The 26,456-nt window shown below is 41.1% G+C and overlaps 1 long non-coding RNA gene across 1 annotated transcript in view; it reads right to left on the bottom strand.

Annotated features, from left to right (window-relative positions):
• LOC121937505 overlaps positions 1-23,201 on the bottom strand; it is a 77,393-nt gene extending 54,192 nt beyond the window's left edge. Inside the window, exons 1-2 of the long non-coding RNA XR_006105155.1 lie at positions 22,965-23,201; positions 5,252-5,375 (exon numbers count right to left, since the gene is read on the bottom strand). This is a non-coding gene — a long non-coding RNA (uncharacterized LOC121937505). The remainder of the gene's footprint in view (positions 1-5,251; positions 5,376-22,964) is intronic.
• Positions 23,202-26,456: the final 3,255 nt, after the last annotated feature.

Genomic DNA, 26,456 nt, shown 5'->3' with positions numbered 1-26,456 from the left:
ATGCAAGGCGCTGAAAGGGGGGGAGGAACAGACCCTGACTTACAAAGAGAAGCGAAGCTGACTGAAATGGATCTTGGGCACTGTTGCATGTGCTTTCCCATGCTTGGGTTTTCTAACACCGCATCCAAAACACTTACAGACAGGTCCCTTCTGTTTGAAGCCCAGAGGATAACATGGTACTGAAGCATAAATAAAGAGTGCCACTAGCAAGGAGTAACTGGCAGAAGACAAAACCCTAGCCAGCAAACTGTCACGGCTGCTCCAGAGGGTTTATAAGCTTTATCAAATCTGTGCTGGCTAATTCGCTTTCAGAGGTGTGTGTATGTGTGTATATATATATATATATATATATATATATATATATATATATACTGATAACATTGCTCCTTCTCCCACCCACCCCCCTCTTGTTGTTTTCCTTGCCAGCAGAAAGACAGACAGGTCCTGAGGACAGATTCTTCCACTGCGCCCTTTGCTTCCACCAGCAGAAGCACTGAAGGCTGCCCACAGATTACTAGATCTAGCAATAATTGTCTTTAAGCCAAGAGTATTTAGTGAAATAAAAACCACTCTATTTCTCCAATATTGCCCCTTTCCCCTTTTTTATTTTTTTGGGAGGGAAACAAAGTCTTTTGATCAAATGCAGGTAATCCCTGTTTTGGACCTAAATCCATTTGTTAGTCTTGACTAGAGTAGACCCATTAAATCAATGGGATCAACCTACATGTTGACTTACCATTTAACAGTTGATTGACTACTCCAGTTGAGACTAATGAACAAAATGTTAGCCTGGACTACATATTCTAGCAAGTAAGTTATGGAGTAAAGTATTGTGAGCAAGGTCCCTTTATATAAAACAGCAAAAGCAACATTTGCATTTGGGAATTTTTAAAAATATATATTTTCAAGCCATGGATGGTTGAATCTATGGATAAGGAATCATGGATATGGAGGGCCAATTATATTGTGAGCAATGTAACAAGGTTTGCCTTTGATTTAAAAAAAAACAAAACAAAAATACAAACAAAAAGTAAGCTGAGAAGAAGCCTCCCCATTGATTGTATGGGCACCTTGTTCTGACCTCAGAGCCACTGCTCCCATCTCCTCATGGCCAGGTCCCAGGAGCTCCAAGGAACACCTGCCCAGCATGCCACCACTTCTGCTGAGAACAGAAACAAATGCCTGGAATCTTTGTTGATCAGATGACCAGTCACCCATTTCTGTCCTCAGAAAAAGTGGTGGTGTACTGGACAGGCATTCCATGGAGCTCCTGCCTGCAAAGACTTATTAGTGGTGGTGGTGGTAGCAGCGGCTCCAAAAACAGGGCATCCCCCTTCCTTGCACTGCACCAGATGGATGGTACAGCTCTTGAGTGTCGACAATGAATTGGGCCAAATCTGACCCATTCCAGCTGTCCATATGCCAAAAGAACTCGAGGTTACTCTGGGGGTTCTGGGAAACACTGGGCTTTCCCCAGTTGTGCTTAATTTGGGACAAAATCCAGAATCTCCCCAGAAGCAGCCATATGTCATGAGGACTGCCAGCACCAGCCCCAGGATGAGTTAGGCATTTCCCCTGGTGTAGATAAGGCTTAGACCCTACATCATCTGCTTAGTTATGAATGCATAACTAAGTAACATTTCCTGGACCAACCCTCCAAACCTACCACAGTCAGCCACACTTGTGCTGGTGACCAGGGCACAGAAGGAGAATGTTTTCAACCCCCTCCTACCAGCAAATGTGGCTGCAACAATAAGAAGCAATCTGTTGTAATTCCTTGACACAGCCTCACTCACTAGTGGGAAAAAGCTGGAAACATCATCTCACTGAACCAGATTGCCAGCAGCACATCTCCATAGCTAGTGACAGCCCCCAGCAGCTGTTAAGGTAGGTGGGAGGGGATTTACAAACGTGCCATGATGGTGAATATTTAACATTGGCAAGTATGGAGCAGTTACAGATCTGTAATTCTGTGGTGCAAATCCATAACTATAATTCAGAATGCCAGCCTAAGCAGAAAGTTGCAAGCTGATATTTGATAATGCAGTTGGCCCTCAGAACTCATGGGGGATCCATTCCAGACCTTCCTGCAAGATGCAAAATGCATGTATATTCAAGGCCCATAGGCTTGAATGGGATGCATGCATGAGGAGTGCATGCCATGGGTGTGTGCCCCATTCACATTAATGGTGGTTACCCTTCCATGGATTTCAAAGTCTGTGGACTTGGAGGGGCAACTGTATTGTCCTAAGTGGTAGTCTCACCCTCCCCTTGATGTGGCAACTTTGTTTATTCATATATATTTATTCATTGTGTTTATATCTCATATTTCCTCATCAAACACAAAGCAAGGAGACAGGTCAGGCTGAGAAGGAGTAGTCCAATCAGTTTCATGGTGCAGTGAGAACCATTCTGAAAGAGGGTGGTTCAATTTAGAATGGGCTTCCTAGATTTAGATTTCATCATACTGCCAGCATCTTAATTGGGAGTACATAATGAGTCTTTGAAGATTATTTATTTGATTATTTTGTATACCATGTATTTGAAACATAGTTGGGGAGGGGGCAACCTCACATCCGTATGCAGTTGGAATGTGGTCAAAAGCTTTAAAGATTTTAAGACTTTGCTCCTGTATACAATGGTTTAAGAAGTCTTTATGCTGGAATCTTTGGTACCTAGCTTCAAAGTGATGAAAAAACATAGCTTTAGGAATTACCTGCAGTCTAATGTGAAGAAATTCATGTCCATAACAGGCAACCATGTTTCCTGCACAGCTGGACATCCTCATCAGTGGTGAAATATGAAGCAATCTGTTGAAAACCCTTCCAGCAATGCTGATCATAGTTTAGATATGAATTGCAAGGTGAAGCTTTGCAATTGCAATGTACCTTCTACCAAAAATAGTGTGTTGGGCACTGAATGATATAGTAGCAAGAAAGAAACTATGCCAGTCGCCTGTTTCTAGAACTCACCTGGATCCATGCAGGAGCAAGATGCCATACAAATAGAATGATAAACAGACTACGGACTCAGGGGCAGTTGGTAGTTTCCATGCCAGTGGAACAGTGTATTTGCTCGAGGTTTTATTTTGAACTTCGGAAAAGTTATTCAGGGAGCTGAGCTATATCCTTCAAATAAGCCCAGCACCTTCAGTTGCTTTAAAGTTCAGGCTAAAATCCAAAACAAATCCACTGCCTTATTGACATGAAAGCCATGAGCCACCAGTGTCTTCACATGTAGTTATAAGCATCATATGAAGCAGTTTCCTGTGCTCCTGTATTCCAGATCTGTTTGATTTAACTGTTAACACTATAATTCAACACTGCTAACCCTCTCAGGAAAAGGCAGATATTCCTGTAGAAGGCCAACAGAGTTGACCACAGAGAGTCCAAAGTGACCCTGCACAAGTCAAGCAGGGCCTTAAGTGTGTCTATATATCTCTGTGACAAAATGAAACAGAAGGAAAAGAAAATTGTTGGGCTTTTCAAACACGTCCAGTTCTCTCCGTTCAAATTCAGATACTCCCAGCATCATCGTTAATTTCTAAATATTAATATTAAAGGTAAACCTTTGAAATGTAACCATGATGAAAATACATGCTATGTATCATATCTCTGTGTGTGTGTGTGTGTGTGTGTGTGTGTGATATAAAATGTGTATGTAAAAATATAGGGTGTGCTATTTTATTATTATTATTTCAGTTCAGATATCTCTCTGTGCATGCAATTATAAACATGATAGTTTATCAGCATCTACTGTTGAATAGCAACTGTTATTAATCACAGTGACATAAATTAATACCCTATGCTTGTAAAAGCATGGAAAGTTTTGCCATGCCATTTTCTTGGGAGTCGAGGTCCTTTCTCTCTCCCTCCCCCTCTCTCTTTCTATCTCTGACCATCCAGAACTGGAGGCAGGAGTGTAGTAGAGATTCCATGGCTTCTTTTCCATTGCCACTTCATAAATCTACTGCTTGTAATTATGCCTCTGGGGTGGCTTTCTTTTCAAAAGAGATGCTCTCAACTCTGTTTCCCCCTTTGGGTCTTTCGGCTGCCTCACAATGTCATTTGTGCAGCATTCCTCCATGTTGGGTTCATCATTTTTGAAGCTTCTTCAAAGATTTCAAATGATCACCCTAATGAGCGCTGTGTCTGTTAGGGCCGGGGCAATTGGAAGATGTGTTGCCCAATTCTGGTGAATTTGTTTGCCTTCGGAAAAAAAAAAAGAAATCTGTGGGACATTTTGAAGCAAGCTCTCATAAATCATATGTGAAAACATACTAATTTATTTAGTACTCTGCAAGTTGTTATGGTGTCTCTTTAAATAAAGAAAATTTGTTTTGCTATTCATGTGCCTTTCCAAGTTTGTAGGCCGTCTTCTGCAAATCTCTGTTTTCCTTCTGCAGAATTTCTGGACCTTCCTTGTTTGTTTGCATTTTTAGAACTCTCCCTCCTCCCCTTCGTAAAGCAGGCCTTGTCTAACTTGGGTACAATGTAGATCTATAGTGCTATAATAAAGACCAATGGCCTAATCCTCATATTGACTGAAGAAAGTCTGGTGCTAGAATTAGGATTGCATGTTCACAATTAGAATTAGAAACACAAGAGTAGAGGTGGATGCCACTTCCAGATGCTAACTACCTGGATGGTGCATATTAAAGTGGAATCAATACTTAGACCAAACCCACCAGTTTGTAGCCTCTCAGATTATCCCATCGCCTAGGACAGGTGTAGAAGCACCATGAACAGCAACCCCATCTGTATAGGAAACTGTTGTCTTTTCCATTTTGGGAAGTGAATCATATTACACCTAATGGATGAGCCTGATAGATTTTAGATTGTAAGCCTTAGGGCAGGGAACCGTCTAACTAAAAAGATTGCATGTACAGCGCTGTGTAAATTTACAGCGCTTCATAAATAAAGGTTAATAATAATAATAATAATAATAATAATAATCACAAGGACCAAACCTATCCAGTGCAACCTAGAGTATGCTTAGCCTGCAGAAAAGATGGCTCTATGCACAGACAAAAAGACCCGTTTTCCCCCAGCCAGGCAGTGTCCTGTTCAGGTGATGCTGACCAACAGCTCCAGAGTGGGAATGGGTAGACCAGACACCAATTTGGCACATCAGGCCTGATCCCATCCCAACTGGCCTTTAGCCCAGTTTTAAATAACCATCTGTTTGTGACAAACATTCCTAGAACCTCTGCCATGATAGCCAATGGTTCAGACAGCCACACACATCTTACCTGCTGCCACTGCTGCTGTTCTTCTTGCAGGCCACAATCACAGCCAGTGATATCAGAAGGGGGCTCCTGGCCACATGGGTAAAGCTAGATGACCTAGATGAAGTTAGATGGCTTCAACAGGGGCCTACAAAGAGAACAGGCAGCAATGAACAAGGCAGAAGCAGCAGTGGTGGATCCACATCACAGTGGCAGGCATGTGTCTTAACAGCCACCTGTCACCAGACCAGACCGGGTAAGTGCTGGAAGAGGACTGGGCCAGATCTGTGGGCAGAATACAACAGGGTTGACCTATGGTATCTTGCCGGTGTATATGGACCCTAGGAGGGGATATGATAGTAATCATCTATATTTGAAGGCCTGCCATATAGAAGATGGAGGCCTGAGACAGACAAGAGAGAAGCAGTGTGGTGGCGCCAATTCTAGGGTTCTGGAGCGTGCAGCAACCACTAGAACGTGCCTCTGCCGCCATCATGCAAGCCTCTCATCCACACGGGAGCCGCCATCTTGACGTAAGCGACGCACAGCGTATAGACATTGCTGTGCATCACTTTCGTCACAGGTGCACCAATGGTGCACTTGTGACATGTGCTGGGCGACTTTAAAAGAACCCAGTTTTTCTGGGTTCTTTTTACTGTGGAGGGATGCAGTTTGGCTGCTGTGGTGTCCCTCCAGAAGAAAAGCAGACGCTTCCAGCCCACCTTTTCGGGGCAGTATGTACTAGGCCGGAGTGTGCTTATTTCTTTTCTGCTTCAGAATTAGGACTTATTCATGTGGATTCAAATTATGAGAAAAAAGTCCTAATGAGAACTTCCTGATGCAAAGAGCTCTTTGACAGTAAAAAGACTTTTTTTTTAATGTGGTGGAATTCCTTTGTTAGGAGAGACTGGGTGCTCACTTCCCAGGGTACTTTTGTGATTAATTTTTGCACTGGTAGGGAGTTCCTCACATGATATAAGCTCCAGTTAGTCTCCCCCCCTCTGATGGCAATGGCGAGCTGGCCAGAATGTACTTTTAATGTAAATTTTAATGTATTTTTTCTTATTGCATATTGTATTGTATTGTGTATCTGTTTATTATGCTGTACACTGCCCTGATTACAAGAAGGGCGGTATAAAAATAAAACTATTATTATTATTATTATTATTATTATTATTATTATTATTATTATTAGATAATAGTTATTACCTATTCTAATGTTATGTATTGTACAGAAATACACAAAACCTACCTGTGAAAATTCACTCCCCCGCCTCCAGCACCAACTAGAAAATGCCCACCAGATCTCTATGGCTCACAGTGATAGGGAAAACAAACCCCACATTTTAAATTGTCTGATTTACTATGCAAAGATGAAACAACACTATGCACAAGACTATGCAGCATCCCTTTATATGGCTGGCATCATGTTTCAGCAGATGCCAACCAACAGTGGCCTATATATTCAGCAACACTTTTTCTCACTCCCTGCATGTAGCTGGGGACTACAAGCAGGAAGCCACAAGTAAGAGGATTGCTAACACTCGATTCAGGGCAGCAATATGCTTTACACATTGTAGCAATCCCAAGATACGTCCCCTGCGAACATTTCCATCCATGGCGCAAAAACAACACAAACAAAGGAGGGTGATCTAACTGACTTGTAAGTGAAAGATAACCACAGAGTGCAGTGAGCATGTCTTTGCTGATTTCTGGTTAAAAGCCGCTGAAGTGCAGCAGCAATGTTGAAAACCCAAGTGAAATTCATCAGACACAGTATTTGCATTAAGATGTACTGTCTGCAGGAGTGATGTCAAGGCCTTCTGCTGGGATTCCGTTCAAGGAGAGATAACTTAAGTGATCACCCTCAGATTAATTAATTCTTCAAAGCCAAAGGATTCCCCCTTTCCCTGGACACAAAACCAACAATGCCTTAGGAAAACAGCTTTCCTTCAAAGCAAACAAACTCTTCAGCATGGTACATGTTTAACTATTCCATTTAATATTTCTTGGGGGCAACAGTATTTATTTATTTATTTATTTACTTATTTCATATGTATGCCACCTTTCTCCCCAGATTCACAGGTAGCAGAACACCTTCTGGCAGAGAATAAGCTGTGGGTATGGAAATGAAGTAGCAAGTCCAGTTTTATGGTTGTTTGTGGACAAAGACATAGCCATTGGATAAAGAAATGAGATGGCAAGACCAGTTAGCCTTGGATACCAACCTGCAAGTGGGGAGAATAGATGCGTGTAGGACGCCCCCATGAGAATGGGTCAGATAATGTTGAAATGTGTGTAGGGAGCCAGGAAACCATTGTCCCTGTCCAATCCATTGCTAAGGAACTCTAGTGTATGGATAAATTCCAATTCTGCTGTTTCTCCTTCCAATCTATCTTGCCATCTCATTTCCATATCCAAATGGCTATGTCTTTGTCCACAAATGACCAGCGTTTAAAACTGGACTTGCTACTTCATTTCCATACCAAAAGGATTTTGAATTTGAATTGACATTCTCACATACCTATGACATATATGTGTCTGTGCCCGGCTTCCACTCCACCAAAAGTATCTGAGGAAGTAGACTGAAGCCTACAGAAGCTCAAGCTGCCAACTTCTTTCTTTCAGTTAGTCTCAAAGGTGCTAGAAGATCTCTCTACATACTGATTCTACAGACTAAAACAGCTATATCTTTTAATTCTGCCTTCATGAATATGGAATGTGTGGCCCTCCCTTACCACAAGGTGATGGGAGTTGCAATCCAACATCATTGAGAGGGCCATGCATCCCTGTCCTATAGCATTATTTGAAACATATTGATCCTCTGGGCCTTTGAACACCAACCATTGGCAGTTCTGAAAACATTAGGAAAAGTGTGCAAGATTTTTAGCAAGAAGCTATCCCTGTCATTCTCTAGCTGACAAATCCTCCCCCAAAGCTAGCTGAACCAAGCCCTGGTAAAATAAATAGATTTTCCCAAGGCTTTATCCATTTGAGGCAGAAATCTTCACAAAACATACATAGTGGAATTTCTTGAATGACTAACTCTTCAGTAATAGATATGCCTTGGTCACACTATTGCACCCCCAACTACTCCCACCCCCCTTTTGTAGGCGAATTGCTGTGCAAACAAAAGGACTGGGTGGGAATGAGAGAGAATCTGTCTGGAAAATATTACCTCCCTTGAGTCCTGTACCTTGGGATGTGCAATTTTCATCCTACACTGAGAGCTGCTTGCCTGGCCTTGTTGGTTGTATTGATCACAATGGGTCTTTCCTAATAGAGTTACAAGACATTTTCAGTTGCTGGCTCAGAAACCTATGGGAAATAGATCCCCTCTCATCTGCTGCTATGTTTGTATAAGGCCAAGCTCTGCCATGTCCCTGCTACCTCTGCTGGGTCTTAAAATATAATAAATACCAATACCTGTGCAGCTAACAATTGGAAAGAAAAGAAAAGCAATAGTAGGGTGTTCTGAATCTGCAGGAGGAAAGGACAAAGCACACCTGATTGCTAGCACAAATCTCTCCTGTTGGATTGTTTAATGATAAAACCAACAAATCCAACTAAAGTTTCCTCAGTACAGTGAAAACCCAAGCCTGGAATATTTCATATTGAAAGTAATTGTTCCCCATTATTCATTATTGGGCTTAAGAGTTAATTCAATATTGTGCCTTGTTACAAAGTTAGTTAAGTACTTTGTTGTGCCGTGTGTTGCATTGATTTTCCTGTACAAATTACTCTTCATTGCTTTAAATAAACACAGGACTAATAACACAATGTCATAAAATTGGGAGTGAGGTGGGAATCCTATTAAAATGCCCCCTATGCACTTTAAAAATAATTTTTAATGTAACTAGGAAACATAGTCGTTATACCAAGAGAATCATTTTGTACACCATTTTTTAAACTTCAGAATTTAAAACATAGGCTGAAATTCTTTATCACCATCTGTGTTTCATAGCTTAACAGATCTGTAGCTACATTGCACAAATGTAATGAAACCCTGTTAGGGAATTACAAGGATGCACATCTGGGCAGCGACATGAGTTTTCCGATGCATATTAGGTGCTTCTGATGCACATTAGGCATTCATGATGAGCATTAGACACTTCTGATGTACATCAAGCATTCCTGATAATCCAAAAACCCTACTTACCCTGAGATAATCGATATTGGAGTATTTTCCACATTTTAAAAAAAGATTCACATCATCAGCAGTGTGAATAACCAATGTGAATAGTCCCAAATAGACTCGGGATTAAACCCTGCATGCCTTGAACATGTTTCAAATACATTCACATTGTCAATAGCCCCACAGTTAAGAAAGTGTCCCCCTTCCCCAGCAGAACAGTCACCGCTGGGGAGAAAAAAGGGAAAGAGAGAAGGAAAGGAAGGGAAGAAAAAGGGATGCCGACCCTGTTGAGTGGCAAGAGGAAGAGACTTTACCAGGCTGAAGGGTGTCAGTGGATATGGGGCCAAGGGAAGGGTACCCACATGTGTGAACAACTGAACTCGCAGAGATGTGGAGAGATGAAGTTTGCAGAGAGATGTAGTTCCACAGTGTGAATAATAAACCCAGAATGCATGTGTGAGGTTATTCACATTGTTCTGGTAAACAAAATGATGACTGAATGATCCCTTAGAGTTCCAGAGAATTCTGGCTTAAAAATCCTGATCTATGGAGCTGTCCTGCTGGCTGAAAAATTTAAGTGCTTGGAACATGCTGCTAGACTCAAGATCTCCAGCACCCAACCCATTCCTTAAAGTGTCCCCTAGATGTTTCTCTGAAGAAGGAACCTATGAATGAGGTCTACTAGATCCTGTGGTGTGTAGGGTATGGGTCTAGGAAAATAAATGTTGGTCCCTTTCCCCCAGGTGTGTATCAGATGCTGGAGAGTTGCCTGGGTGCACTCCCTGTGGCTTATCAGCAGCCATTTGCAATGGGAGCAGATCTGCACCATTCAGCTATCATTGTGCAGCTATGGTGAAAGTAACCCACAGCATTTTAAAAAAGCAGAATGTCCAAAAAAGAAGCACTTACCACCCCCACTCCCCAAAAAACACACCCCTTCATTCCACCAGGATAAGTGACCAAGGGGATTCCAGCCTATACATTTGCTTTGAATTTGGCTCTACCCCAAATTGCAAAGAGAATTCTCATTGTTTCTATTCCTTGCTAGATTTCTAATCACAATCTGGTCAATTGACCATATTCCAGTCCATGACAAATTATCTGAAAAGAGCACACCAGAAAAGGGAGGATGTGCAACATTAAAGTACTGGCTCAAGAGCACATAGGGAAACTTAATAGCCCTTTCTATGGCTACCATTGACACTCATTTTTGTAACCCAAAGATATACAAATCCCTCTGTGATTCTGCATTTTAAAATACAAGAGTTTCTAGCTAGTGACTCAGCGTCGTGCAAGACTCCTCTCCTTCTTTAAAAGAAAAAAAAACCCTCTCTCCCTCCTTGAACTGATTTAAATCACTTGCTACTACTGCTGACTTCGGCAGTTTGTTCCAGACCATATTTCAGCTACCCTTTGTGTAAAGCTGTTCAGTATGAATATATCGAAGTCCCTAAATTCTAGTGCACATATTGGAGTGGTTACAAAAGTAATTTTAGTGTGGCTGGCAAACAGCCGAACTCCTCTCCTGTATTTTCTCTCTCTCCTTCTTGCCCAGTATATGTGTGCTCACACACACACACACACACACACACACACACACACACACACACTTCAAGTGTAATAGTTAATTTCTTGGCATTACAAGCAAGGATGCCATAAAGAAAAAAACATTTCAATAGATACTGAATGTGAAAGTATCCTAGACTCCAAAGAAAGTAGGCTCATGAGCCATTTATGGCCATAATATTTTTCTATCAAACTCAAGTACTAATCTTTAAAAAAGGTAACTCCCATAGAAGTCTACAGGTAGTAGCTGGGTGAGTGATAAATCACCATGATGAAGATGATGGTGGTGGTGATGATGATGATGATGATTTCCTGCCTCCCTGCAGATTGACAAACAACAACCGATAACATAACATATAACATCAGTTTAAAAGAGACTATAAAACAAGTAAGATTTGAGTTAGATGTTCTGCATTTGGTTCCACTGAGGTGCCATAGGAATTTTTAAAAGAGGAGAACAGAAAGGAGAAGAGAAGAGAGGAGTGAAGAGAAGTGAAGCAAAACCAAATAAAGCAAAGATTTCTTTGGCTGCCCTGAGTAACCAGAACCCTAACTTTATGTAGAAAGGAACCATTTGTAAAAAAAAAATCCTCATTCACAGGCATTTCCCCTTCTTACTTTCACATCCAAACTCTGCCATGTTCCACTGGGTTGTATTTTTCCTTTTTGTTCCAGGGGTATAGATCCATTCCCTTGTATGCTTATTTTGCCCAAACATCTGTGTGTATGTTTTAAATTATACACATTGCTTCAGCCTATCTTCCACCTCCCTGCTGACTAAAGTGTGTTTAAGAAGTGTTTTGCAGACATTTGAAATTTATTCTATATGCAGATTTGCACCTTTTTATGTTCCAGATATGTCACTATGGAGATTCTAGAGTATAGACTGCATCCTCTCCACAGATACCCCAGGAAGTCCAAACCAGAATACTCTCTAGTCTCAGGTTGAAACTCAGAGCCTAACACATCCCTATCCTCAGGCAAATGTTTCTGATACATACATCAAGAAGGCTTTCCAAGCCATATTTGATCATAGTCCCTGTGCCAATATGCATTTCACTTCCATGTTTTCTGACCCTAACTTGAATACCTCAGAAAACTGCCACTAAACTGAATAACTCCTATTTTGGGAATCGGCTATATAAATCTCTGCATGCAAAGTTACACATTAACTGTGCTGCACAAGCACACTCCTTGTGTTGAATGGCAATACTGCACAACTGAAACAAAACCCCACATATGCAAGCAAAGGCACAACCAATTATGTGTAATGTATTAAAGTGCCATACACACCCATGTATAATGCACATCAGTATGCAATGTACACAACTCCAGTTCCACAACCTTGAGCTGAACGTGGCTATTCTGCATCAGGCATAAAATGTCCAACCACTTCTATAGGGGAACTTACACATGTGTAAGATGTCAACTGATTTTTGGCCTAAGTATATAAAGGAGGTTTTAATAGTCAAGTGTTCATAGCTTCAGATACTTTGTGAAGTCTTTTTTGGGGGAAAGAATCTGATATTCCAAACACCTGCAAATTCTTTAATTTGTGGCAATTAACATTTTAAAAACTTACTCCTCTCTAGTTAGGGGTGTAGCTGACCTCTTATACATGTTTGTTTGCCATCTCTTTAGCTCCGCAAAGATGAGCAATCTCTTCCACACCCATCTTAATTTAATACAATTATTCTGTTTTGTTACCAATTTATCTTACCTCCTATCCTTTTTGCCCCTTACTAATTTATAGAGAAGAGTCAAGTAATCATCCCAGTCAGAGGGAAGGAAATGGCATCTTTAGCATAAACATAAATTATCTATTTTAATCAGGGATGAAGAAGAAGACATTGGAAATGACTCTGCTGTGCTAGACATGGATGCCATGGACTCGCTGCCATGTTAGTCTCTCTGCCTGATGCTCTCTTCCTGCACTAGATGTCTCTGTGCAAGGGAAGGGGAAGAAAGCAATCTCAACATGAATGCTGTCCCAAAGCAATCCTTTAACTGCCTGCTTTGGGACCAGTGAGACATGTCACTGACAGCTTCTCCCCTGGAACTTCACCTGTTTGTGTATCAAAAGTGGCAGCAGTGGCAAGTAATATCGAGGGACTACATAGAATAGATTCAGGACATTTCCTGCAATGAGACCTCACATTGGTGGAATATTTGGGTGTACTATTAAAGGAGATTGCATTGGACTATGTGCAACAGACTAAATCCATTTGCTAGTCCCAACAAGAGTCAGACTGTTGAATGAACTTCTGGATGAAAATCAATACCCTATTCTTGGGCAGGCTCTCTGATTTTGCCAGGCTCTCTGAGTCTGGAGATCCATTGCTAGGCAAGTTGACAGTAATGACTAAAATGTGTTGGTGTGCATGTTTATATGTAGAAGGTTCCATATTTAATTCTTGCTGTTTCTAACTAAAATGATCCCAGGTGTCAAATCTGCTTTTCTGTGAAAATCTGGGAGGCAGCTGTCAGACTAGACCAGAGGTACTATGGTTTCATTCTTTTTTTACAGATCTTCCACTGAGCAAGAGGATGAACTAAATGGATTAAAACTGTTGGAAATTGTTCTGAATCAAGACAACTACCCTTAGGGTTGCTAGATCTCAGGGTCCAGTTTCCAATTTTCATGGGTCATTCCAGACAGGAGACAAGGAATTTTTCCAGTTTCAGTAGCCTCATTTACAGGTAAGATGTAATGGCTATGTGCAAATTTCCATCAGTGCAGAAAGAGTACATCTCCTTAGCTAGGAGAGCAACAGCATGTTACAAGGCTAGTTGGCGTCTTGCTGCAACTTGCAGAGACCCTCCAGAGGGGTCTATGTATTTACTCAGTCATCTTCCTCTTCACCTCCCATGTTATTTGCTTGGGGACTGTACATACAGCCCTGAAGGGGTGGCCTCCAAGCCCTTTTCGTAGCCGGATTGGGGCCACAGCAACCACACGCTATAAAGCAGCTTCTGTTTGTGCCCTTGAAAGGGTGTGATAGCTGTGGCGGTGCAGCTATGCGGCGATCCTTCGGCGCTGCATCCTATGGAAGCAGTGCTTGAGGAGCGCCATGATGCCATGTGGTGTGTGGTGTCATGGCACCCTGGGGGTGGAGTCGTGGCATGGGTCATCTGGATGCGATGCCCCGACTCTGCCCCCAGGCTGGCCTGTATAGGGCCTCCATTATCTTCCTCCTTTCCTTCACACTGTAGTATAGGGCTCACCTTCCACTTTGCTGTGTATCCACCTTCTGGCTAGAAGCAAGTAAGAAACAAGAAATGTTCCTTATCCTGTAACTGAAAAGGAATAATCTCATTTCACCTTGATCTGGGAACAGCCCCTTTAGCTAAGATTTCTCTCTTAATTTCCAGACAAGAAAATACATTCTCTCTGTGCGTATGTATGTTTGAATGGTAAGCTGTGAGCAACTCTAGTTAGTACTTAATGCATAACACTTAATGACAAGAGATGTATCTAGGTCTCAAGTTTTGTCCGAAAAATGTCAGGGATGATCTTGAACTAGCAAAACCTGTGCTTTTGGTCCCTCAAAAGTTATCACTGCACCACTGGGAAGTTCCTGATTCAAGCTAATCCTTTAAGGATAGTGTGCAAAAAAATGTACACAATATACATTCCTCTTTTCATTTGCAATCACTGCTACTAAATTATCCACAATAACAATAATAAAAACCCTCATGTATTTCTTATGAGGAAAAAAATCCATCTGCTACAGCCAGTTATTTATGCACCATCTATCTTAATATACGCATGCATACATTAATATTAAAATTATGTCACTCACACAGTGATTTATGACTGATCACATAGCTGTGTCATTCTTCCTCTGAGTAGCTCAGGCTGATGTTTTATCCTTACCACAACCCTCTAAAGAAGCTTAGAATAAAATACATTGCCATGTCTCAGGCTGCTTATGGGTCTAGATTGGGTTGAAATTTGCAGCTATATTTGACCATTCGGTTCCAAAAACACATATCACACTGGCTCTGGAAGCAGAGAGAGGAAGCATGGTGTAGAGGTTTTAGTAGTTACCTACAAATCTGGAGAACATGGTTCAAATCCCTGCTCAGCCATAGAAACCCACTGAGTGATCTTGGGCCAGTCAGATTATCTCAGCCTCAGAGGAAGGCAAAGGCACGCTCCCTCTGGACAAATCTTGCCAAGAAAACCCCACGATTGATTTGCTTAAAGGCTGTCATAAGTTGGAAACTACTTGACAACAACAACTGGAAACAGAATGGAATGGAAAAGCTAGCCTTTACATACAGACCCAGATCCAAAGAACTGGACCCAGAGAACTTCACAAGTAGCAAAAGTCTTGACACTCAGTTTAAGATACAATGTGCCTTGTGTGCAGGCCCCTTCATATTAATCAACATCAGTGGCCAAGATGACTGGAGGATACTAGGAGTTGTAGTCCAAAAAATTAAAGTTTCTAGGCTCTAATGTCCATGGTGCCATTATGGAAAGATATTTTGTAGTACCTTTGAGACTAACTGAAAGAAAGAATTTGGTAGCATGAGCTTTTGTAGACTTGCGCTTACTTATTAAGATGCACTTGGTGCCACTATGTGCATTTCTGAGATTCGTGGTCCTCCCCCCATCCCCCAGAAAAGTTTGAAATTATAGCAGCAGCCATTCCACACTACACAATTAAAATGCTGTGATTCCACTTTAACTGCCATGTTTCCATTTTATGGAATCCTAGATTTGCTGTTTATGGAAAGGGATGACACCAAATTAAGAGGGATAGCTAATACTCTAGAGGACAGTATCAGAATTTAAAATAACTTTAACAGAATAGAGAGTTGGGCGAAAACTAACAAAATGAATTTCAACTGGGAGAAATGGAAGGTATTACTTTTAAGCAGAAAAAATGCAGCGATATAGAATGGGAGGCACATGGCTTGACAGCAGTACATGTGAAAGGGATCTAGGAGTCTTAGTAGACCACAAGCTGAACATGAGTCAATAAAAATGCCAATATGACCCTAGGCTGCATCAATAGGAGTGTAGTGTCTAGATCGAGGGAAGATTTTCTGCTTTCATCAGACCTCACCTGGAATTCTGTGTCCAATTCTGGGCACCACAATTCAAGAGGAAAATTGACAAGCTGTAGCATGTCCAGAAGAGGGTGACAAATATGGTGATAGGTCTAGAAACCATGTCCTGGGAGCTGGGTATGTTTATCCTGGAGAAGAGAAGGTTAAGAAGTGATATGATAGCCCTGTTTAAATATCTGAGAGGATGTAATATTGAGAGTGGAGAAAGCTTGTTCTCTGTAAAACAAGGGACAATGGATTCAAACTACAGGGGAAGAAATTACACCTGAACATTAGCAAGAGCATCTTGATGGTAAAAGCTGTTCAAAAGAGGAAGACACTGCCTCAGAGGGTGGTGCAGTCTCCTTATTTGTAGGTTATTAAATAGAGGCTGGATGGCCATCAGTTGGAAGTGGAGTGCTTTGATTGTGTATTCCTGCATGGCGGGGGACTGGATGGCCCTTGGGGTCTCTATGTTCTATGAGTTAGAATTCAGTTCTAAGCCAGACAGTTCTAATGCCTCTTCAAGCTACAAATCCCATAGATTTGTGCCATGGCGGTTAAAGTGCTATCACAGTGCTACCATTGAGTTGTGTGAAAGGGCCCCAGCTGAAGAGATAAAGCTGACTGATATGAGTCATACCATTTTACTCTCTAGCTCAGCATTCTCTTCTCTGGAAGCTCCAATTTCTGTGCTTTGTTACCACTTAACTAGGGATTTCAGTTCTTGCTTATCTGATACTCACATGTGGAACGAGAAACCAGAAAAAAATTCTCCTCACCTATGAAGCAGCAAGATATTGTCTGTCAATCTCAGGAGGGTTTTCCTATTTGATGAACAATGTTTGCATAAATTGCTCCGATTGTTCAGCTCAGCTATGCTAGCTTCTGTGCTAGCCTTGTTGCATGACCCTTGGACTGTTGGGAAAATTGATGGGTTTTTTTGGGAGGGGGGTGATCAAGCTGCCAGGCATTCTCTACTTGCAGTGTTGGTGTGTTCTTTGCTTCCCAAAGGAATAGATACTACTTTCGTACAGAGATATTTTGCACCAATTATGGAGATCCCGATGGGGGAAAAACTGCTCACTGCCTCTTTCTTACACTGGAAGAGGTAAGAATTCTAGTGCAGGTTAACAGGTTCTCAACAATTGGGTGTCTTGATGTGTACAGACAGTTGGTTTAATTGAAAACAAATAAGATTTTTTAACATCCCACTTTCAATGGGGATTAGAACTGGGTACATGAATGCAGGAAGCATCCTCAAAGTCAAGCCACTGATGCATCATCAGTGTTGCCTACAGTGACTGGCAGTAGCTCTCTGGAGTTTACATGCCTCCCAGGTGCCCTAGTTTGGCAAGGATGGTCCCAGTTAGTCCTCTGCTGTCTTACTTTTTCAGCTGCTTTTAAAATGTCCTATTTTCTCTCTCCTCCTTCCATTGAGTTCAAAATACAAAAGTAGTTTGCACTCAGTTAACTCAGTAGGAAGGAGAGAACGGAGCTGGGAAGGGAATCTTGCTTTTCCCAGTAGAGTCAAGCTAAAGCAAACTGTTGCAGCCTTTCCTAGCATGTATAAAAACATTTGCCATCTTGATATTACTTTGATATTGCTTGGCCACCCATGTTTCAGTTTTTGCCTTTGAAATGTTGAAAGGTATGCATTTAAGACAAGAGACTTTCTCACATCTATATGAAGATCTCTGGGACTGGGACCCTACACTAGGTTCAAGTAAGAATATTGTTCAGTTCAGGTTTAATTTGAGTAAGAAATTTCCAAACTTCATAGGTTTTTTTATTATTATTTGTTGTTGTTGTGTGGCTTCAAGTCACTTCCATCTTATGGTGACTCTAAGATGACCATATCATGATATTTTCTTGGCACGATTTATTCAGAGAAGGTTTCCCATGGACTTCCCCTGAGGCTGAGAGAGTGTGACTTGCCCAAGATAATACACTGGGTTTCTATTGCTGAGTGGACAACTGAATCTTGGACTCCAAAGTCTAGTCCAACACTCAAACCACTAAACCATGTTGGGTCTCTCTCCCTTTTTTTCATACACCGGAATTTTTTTAAAAAAGAAATATTGTGAAGCAAAGGGGCACTATCTTGGTTCAACTCCCTCAAACCTGACAGAAACATCATTCATCCATGCTCTGGTCACCAGCAGAGGGAGACTTCCTTCTCTCATGCAGCTGATTCTTCCCAGCAAAGTAGGTTGGGGAAGAAGTTGCAATTGTGACAATAGTGTCGCAATTGTGACTAAGGGGTGATCTTGAATGTGGAATTACTCATCCATAACTGCTCTGTATTCATGATTGTGACACTATTGCCACAATTGTAATTCCCACCCCCACCCCCCAACATGTTTTACCAGGCATCAGCTACATGTAGAAAAGGAGGTCCATTATGCCAGTCATAAGAGAGCATGTGAGTGATGTTTCTGTCAAAAAAATTTTTAGGGGGGAGAGTATAGAATAACAGAATCATGGAATTGGAAGAGACCTCAAGGGCCATCAAGTCCAACCCCCTGCCATGAAGGAACAGGCAGATCAAGGGACATAGTGGGACCTTGGTATCTGCAGGTGATCTGTTCCAGACCCCCCCCCCCCCATGGACACCAAAATCCTAGATGCTCAAAGTGCCCAATGGCGGCACATGTCCCAATGATGGTGCATGCATGGGGCCACACCGCCTTTAGAAAAAGCCCACATTGTCCCCAGTGTTGGTGAATGCATACAACCATGCTGTCATTAGGGACAATGAGACTTCAGGACAGCCTCCACTGTTAGCATTGGCTGTGCGTGCATACAACTGCGCTGCCATTGGAGACAATGGGAGTTCAGGTAAGTCCCTGTCCCATTGTTGCCAGTGGTGGCACAGCTAAGTTTTAGGTGAAATGTCTTTTCCTGTAGTTTGCATCCATTCCTCAGGGTCCTTTTCTCTAGAGAAACAAAAAACAAGCTTGCTCCATCCACAATATTAAACAGGGTTATTGTATCACCTTTTACTCTTCTCTTCTCTAGGCTAAACATGCTCAGTTCCATAAGTCTCTCCTCATAGGGCATGGTTTACAAAGGAGGATTTGTTCAGAGGGGAGGGTTTGCCTTTGCCTCATTCTGAGGCTGAGAGAGTGAGACTTTCCTAAGGTCACACAATGGGTTTCCATGGCTGAGTGGAGATTTGAACCCTCATCTCCATAGTCATGGTCCAATATTCAAACCACCGCACTACACTGACTCTCTAGTTTATACTTGCTTAATTAATTAGCTGTTGTAGATTACAGGCCATTACTCTTTTTTCCCCAAGTAATAAGCTGCAATCAAATTAACAAACATTTGTGCCAGTCACCACCACCAAATAAGGCAAAGAAGCAGAAGAAAAGATGAGTGACGTGCTGTTAGATGAAACATTGTCATTACATTTAATACCTTCCTAACAAAGACTATTGCATTTATCGTAATGAATAAATTCCATTTTAACACCTATCAGATGCTCGACTTTATTTTTCTGCATAAAATAAATATGGCTGAAGTATAAGATTATGACTTCCGCATTATTTTGTAGAAGCATTTAATTTAAATGGAGATTGTCTCTCGCCTAATACCATAAAAGCCGGAGAGAGACCGAAGCAAAGAACAATCAAATTCACCATGCAACAGTAGCCCCCCGTGGAACGTGGGAGACACCATAGGTGGACGTTGTCATGAAACTGCTGTGTTTTATCACTGTTTAATGATTTGTTGCACTATTTATAGGATAAACAATAAATCTAACATGATTCATCATATTACCCAATAAATCATAGGACAAATCATTAAGCAGCATGATAAAAATCAAGTGTTTTAGAAATAAGTTAATCTAGGATGCCAATGTATAAACTAAACAGTTGCTTAAAAACCCTATTTGCTAATCACTTTTACATAAAGGAAGATTGATGATTATGTAGATTAAATGTGTACTTATTCCTATAACCAGCTGATAATCACATGTTCCTTGCCTGTCTGCTTTGAAAGGGAAGGGAAGAAAAGAATCAAAGCTTAAAACGCTTGTGATGAAATGAGTGTCATTTTGTTCTTATACTTGAGGCTCCTGTTTATCACAGGTTCTTCTTATGATGTTCTCCTAGGTGTAGAGTGAAGAACTGGTTAATTAAATCTCTGGCAATGTGGATGTCTAGTAGAGATGATATTTTAGCTATACGTTCCATAATATACTAATTAACACTTTCATTAAAGCCTGATGCCTGGTTCTAATGCAGCTTCTTTCCTCCGTCCGAATATAACCCTGCACCCTTTCTCATTTGTGACAAGTGTGTTTATAGCTTCTCTGCCCATAGAGCTGTGTGGCACTTTGAATTATACTCAAGGGTATATGGGCATCACGTCACATTTGCATGCTCAATATCATACATGACTAGCTGCATTCAAGCCTGGGTCCTTAATGTACATTCTACAGATGGACTACCCTCTGAATGCTTAGCTAGATATTAAGTTAAATCTTTTTGGAGTCAAGGTTGTTTCTCATCAGTAATACAAACATATTGGTTCCTTTAAAAGGACAAACACAGAGAGTCCAAGGAAAGGGAATCTGGCTTGGAAATCGAGGGAAATCGTTTTAAATTTCAGTTTAGCCTTTTAAATTTCAAACTCTCTTCTTCAAGAATTATCTTAAGTATATGGCTATTGTTTCATTCGATTCCAAGGGAGAGTAACGGAACAGTCTTGGACAGAGAGATGTTTATACGAGAGAGTTTCGCCATTAAAAATGCATTTTGTATGTATATAAAAGAGAGCAAAGCTCATTCCTTCTATTTCACTTGATTTTGTATTAAAATGCAACACAGCTGACAAGATAGTGGCACATGAAAATGATATTTCTTTGGTCCATGATTTTTTTCTCTCCAAAAAAGAAAAGAAAAAGAATGTTAACATTTATATGCTTCTATCTATTTGTTTATCACTTTGGGGCTTTGTCATACACACTGTATCCTATCTGATAAAGCTAATCTTGAGAGCAAAGGCAGTTCTTTCTTACCTAAGAATAAGTTGAAGTCACACACAAAAAATATTATTATATTATAAGGGTAGTGGCTGATGTTGACTTGTCAAGATGGCTCCAGCAAACAAACACCTCCGATCTCATAAGGCAGGTTGGAAAGAAGAGGAGGGAAACAGGCCTGGGGCTGGACCAGCGACAATGTCAGAAAGAGGGGCAGGGAACAGGAGATGAATTTATGATTCTCTGATAAGATCATTGTGCATTGGCAAGTCCTGAATCATTGAAGGCCAGGAATGGGAATCATCAGGCCTTTGGACTGCAACTCTCAACATTTTTCACTATGTTTGTTGGGGATAATGGGAATTGCAGCCCAAGCACAGCTAGAGGGTTGCACTTTGCTCGCTTCTTGTCCAAGCCATTGTAAACTTAGTCCTCCTCATGATCTTGCAGCCTTACGATAATAAAGAGCACAGGATACAAAGAAATCAATGGGAACTATAGCATTGACCGAGTAAACTTTACAACATAACCTCCAGATTCCATGGCAATGTAGGAATTTGAACCCTGGTCTCCAGATCTGTAGTCCAAAGCTCTAAACACCATATGACACTGGCTCTCATTAGTAATATATGACTGTAAATCTATATGACTAATGCAATCTCAGAACATTAAAAAAGTAATTTCTCATGAACAACCTAAAGTGTTAATACCTTAAGCATTCACTGACACATTTATATTGGTATAGCTAAACCCGGAGTTTGGAAATGTTATTTTTAGACTACCATTCACAGAATCCACAGAATTCACTGATCATACATGTGGGGGGATTTGAGAAACTGTAGTCTAAAGAAGTAACTTTTCCACACTCTGTAAAGAGTAGACCTCTGCTGGTATCTTCTCTTACAGTCAAGGTGAGATGTTGCTGGAGTGCAATTCCCATCATCCTTCACCTTTGGCTGTGTTGGTAGGACTTAATGGAAGCTGCATTCAACAGCATCTAGAGGGGCACAAGTTATGCAGCCCTATCTCAAAACATCAAGCACCAAATATGTAACTTTGAATTCTGCCCCCTTCTCAGCAAGGGTTTACCTGTTATTGATGGGTTCTATGTATCCCGCCCTTTTATAGCAAAAATCATTGATTTTGTAAATGACATTCAATACGGATCTTTTCAGTACAGATTTATGATGCTTGGATGAAACTGTCAGGTTTAGCCTGGTTTCATGTGGAGTGTAACATTTATATCAACTGTCTTAAGCATCTGAGAGGTCTTTTGTACTCATAGAGGCCTGAATCTTTGTATTCAGATTTGGAATGAGAAAACAAAATGGTAAATGTTTTAGAACGGTCACCAGAGTTTGAGGTGTGTTTGAGGTGTGTAATGAAATAAATCACTGCTTCGTGATTATCAGACAGACTGCAGAGACCTACCTAAGGAGATTTGAGATGTCATCTTACACTTTTAAGCCATTACAAAGAATCAATAACAGCCAGCATAGGCACTTGAAATGAATATCATATTTAAACCTAATTAAAGTTTATCTTTGCATGGTTCCTGTCTAGCTTTCACTGAGGATAATTTCATCTTCCATGCAAGATCCTCCTGCACACATTCAGCTCGACGTAGCTGTGCAAATCCTTCACCAACTTCTCACCTCCAACTAGTACTCAGATAACAGCTCTTTATGCTGCTTGGAGTTTAATTTTACAAAGTTTAAAAGACAACACACACACACACACACACACACCACCTTGAAAAATTAAACTGACTATTGACTTTTCATCTTTTCCTACCCTAGACTTTTAAGGGTTTTGAGCAATGGGTGACACATTCCAGGTAGGGTAATAAGAACAACAATATTATTTTTCCCTCCCCCTCCCCATGGATCAAAGCAAGGAACAACCTACTATGTTGCCTGGGAGACTCCTGTGATTATAATCCAGACAGTAACATTTCCAAGCTCTTTCAAGAAACTTACTTTTTGTAGAGACCTTGATTGAGAATATGAACCAACAAATATATGAGGACTTTCATAGAGTTTGTCAAATGCATAGATAAAGGGGCAAATGATAGCAGTGGGTGAACCTGTTGATCTTCCTTGCTTTCCAAATCATTTTGAAAACAACACCTCGAGTGCTTTCCACCTCATTGCTCTGAATTTCAATAAGTTCTTATTAAGGAGGAAACAGAACAAACAGAAAAGTCTCTCCTCTAGACTCACTGGTCAGAGGTTCTTTTGCCACACTATGCTAGTGGTTATACTTTCTGTAACATTGCACAACAGTGCTGAGGGAAAGCAGCCAAAATCTGCCAGAACCAAGCAACCTATTTTCTAATTTCTCACTTTCATTGTGGCTGCAACACCCACAGCTGGTTTCCTGCTTTTGCCACCACCAACACCAGCGTATTTTTACCAATGTAGTGCACCAAGAGGGGTGTAACCTCCATCTAGAGGAGAGCACTTGACCACCAAGACCCAGTGAAGAAACTACTGCCCTCTTGTCTGACCACATGCCACACAGCTCTAGAAAGCAGTCCATCTGAAAGCCAGAAGTGCATTATCCTGTTGAGGCCTTGCTTTTTCCTTCCCACCCTCAAAGTAAAACATTTTTGACAAGCAGCTCATCTCTAGCCATTTCCCACAGCTTTTCTTTTCATTTGCATCCTCATTAGAATAATGTGATTTTTGTAAAGCGGGATGTGGGAAGGAGGGAGGGAGGAGGGGAGATGTGCTCACTGTGTCGTCCAAACACTGAACCCCCTGCATCCAAGGTGATAATCCAAGTCAAGCTGACAGCAGATAGAAAGCAAGATCCATGATTGGCAATTTAAGCAACGCTAAGTGAAATATGAGCAGCAACATCATCTCACAAGTCACTGAAACAAAGGGACTGAACCTTTTTCAGGTTAACTTAATATGGACTAGAAGGAAACAGGAACAGACACTTTCAAGAAAAATGTAACCGCATTGAGAGTTTTGTCTTAGAGCTGTAACCACTGTGGGCACTTTCTCAGGAGAGGAAGAAGACATGCGCCGCCTATGATTTTGTTGAAGAAAGCATACAGTTGGGTTCATTCATCGGCAGTATCTTGTATTTCTACAATCATTCCAAGTTGAAAGGGACTATATTTGAAAAACCATATCTTCTCATCTGAGCCTGTCCAAAGTTTAAGCTCAACAGGGGAGCCACTTGTCTCTGTCCCACCAACTTCACAGGCACAGTTAATGGGAATGCAGGAGAAGGCCTTCTCTGTGGCTTCCTCCACACTTTGGAACTCTTTTCCCAGGAAAGCTAGGGTGGCTCTTTCTTTGTTGTCCTTTTGATATCAGATTAATACGTTTCTTTTCCAGCAAGCCTTCGGAAATTGATTTTAAAAAGAAATATGATTTTTATGGTACTGTGCTGTTTTAAATCTTTGCTTTAAAGATTATAAATGGTTTTAATTTTGTTGTGATTTAATACTGTTTTAACCTTAATCTTGTATCTTTTTAAATTATATATGTTTTTGTCGTATTTTCTTCTTTTGTAAACCGCCTTCAGTCACCTTCACATAAGTGGCACTGCCAAAATCTCTCAAAATCTTTCACTCCTTTTTACTGTGTGCCACCATTGCCACCACCCAACAATTTTTACTCAGATGACAGCACAATGGGTTTTTTTTATCCCACTGCTGCCACCAATATGTGACAGCTACCACCCTAGCTGCCACCAAATTGCTTGATGAAACCTTCAAACTCAGATTCCTTGCTTGAATGATTCCCACAGTTTTCCTTTACCTATGGGTCACTATATAGGACAACAGAACACTCGCTATTTGGAGTGTTCTGAGCAATAAAAGTATTACTAAGCCCTGGTAGCGTTTGGCTTATAGTTTCTTAAAATACCTCAAGTGACCACACATTGAATCAAAGCAAAAGAAAACATTATTTATAAGATAGTTGGTCACAGTATCCCTCTTCTGGTTGATATTCAGAGTTGATAGGATGTTAATGTGCTTAAACAGTTACAGTTTCACATATGACTTTTGGCTAGACTCTGAATGTTGTTCCTAATGGGGATAATGGGGGCTGTCCATAATGGCACAAAAGCAGTGCATGTGCCACCATTGGGAACACTGGGACTTCAGGTCCTGCAGATTTTGGTATCCACAGTGGGTCTGAGACAGAAACCGCTGCAGATATCAAGGTCCCACTTTATTTTGTCTCTGCTGAGCAACTAATGTGCAATAACATGCAGATCTCCTAGCCTCAAACCACAGACCTAGTCTCTGTGTGGGACAAGAATGAACAGTGGTGGCAGCAACAATGATTTACAGGACCTTCAGCAGCAGCAGTTTTTCACTTCACCACCAGCAAAACTTATAATTTTTAAACAACTTTTATCCCCCTAGACTGTCTCAAATTAGAAGTTAGCTCCTGGCAGCCTGAGTTGTAGATTGCATCATAAAGAAAATGTCTACAAAAGACTGGCAATCACAGGATTGCTTGGTGGCATCTTGCTGAGTGCAAATGAGCTGAAATCAAAACATTTCCAACTCTGCCAATGCCAGTATTCATTGAGTCTGGTCAATGATTTCTGCTATGCTCTCTCTCTCTCTCTCTCTCTCTCTCTCTCTCACACACACACACACACACACACACACACACACATTTTCATGCTCAAATTCATATTCTGCATCTTATGCTTATCTAGACACACACACCCCCAGCTTCTACAGTTAAATAAATCTCAGTTTATTGCAAATAACTTTGGGTCCGAATAGACAGTCCAAAATAAAGCTGCTTCAGGTCACTTTGGAGGTATGCTGTTTAAATGACACACGCATCTTAAGGGGCCAGAAGCTGCATCAACTCTGCATCTCTGAGCTCATGTAGGGGATGAAGGGAGCAGCTAAGAAAAGAGGATTGTCCTCACTATGAAGATTACTACACACATCTTTTAAACTGGGATTAGATCAGGGAAAAGTGGCTTTGGAGATAGTTATTGCACCACAACACCTCCGATCCATAGCTGCTGCATCCCCTAACCATGATTGGGGCATTCCTTTTCATTGACAGGAAAAACCCATCAATGAGCTCTCAATAGTGCAAGTGGAAAACATTGCTGCCAGGGCAGTTGTATTATTGACAGTCATGTGGTGTCTATGTCCCCTCCTCTCCCCTATTCCCTTGCTCTCGCTATTCCCAATTTGCCTGACTATTTTTTTCTATTTCTTCTCTTTAAAAAACAAAACAAAATAAACCACACATTTTAGCTCTCCGTGTCATAAAGGTAATTTTTAATACATTCCTTGTCTTGTATATTAAAACCTCTGGGATAGCTGAGACAGAGAGAGAAAAGGAGAAAGCAAAAGACAGAAAGATATTGCAATATATATTTTATTACCATACAGTCGCTTTGAACTCTAATTCAAGTTCTGTTTTCCATGGTTCTTGAAAACTGTTTTTTCCACTACCACCCCTCCCATG

This window comes from Sceloporus undulatus, chromosome 8 (assembly GCF_019175285.1).
Source record: "Sceloporus undulatus isolate JIND9_A2432 ecotype Alabama chromosome 8, SceUnd_v1.1, whole genome shotgun sequence".
NCBI lineage: Eukaryota > Metazoa > Chordata > Lepidosauria > Squamata > Phrynosomatidae > Sceloporus > Sceloporus undulatus.
This window is presented reverse-complemented; position numbering and strand designations above follow the sequence as displayed.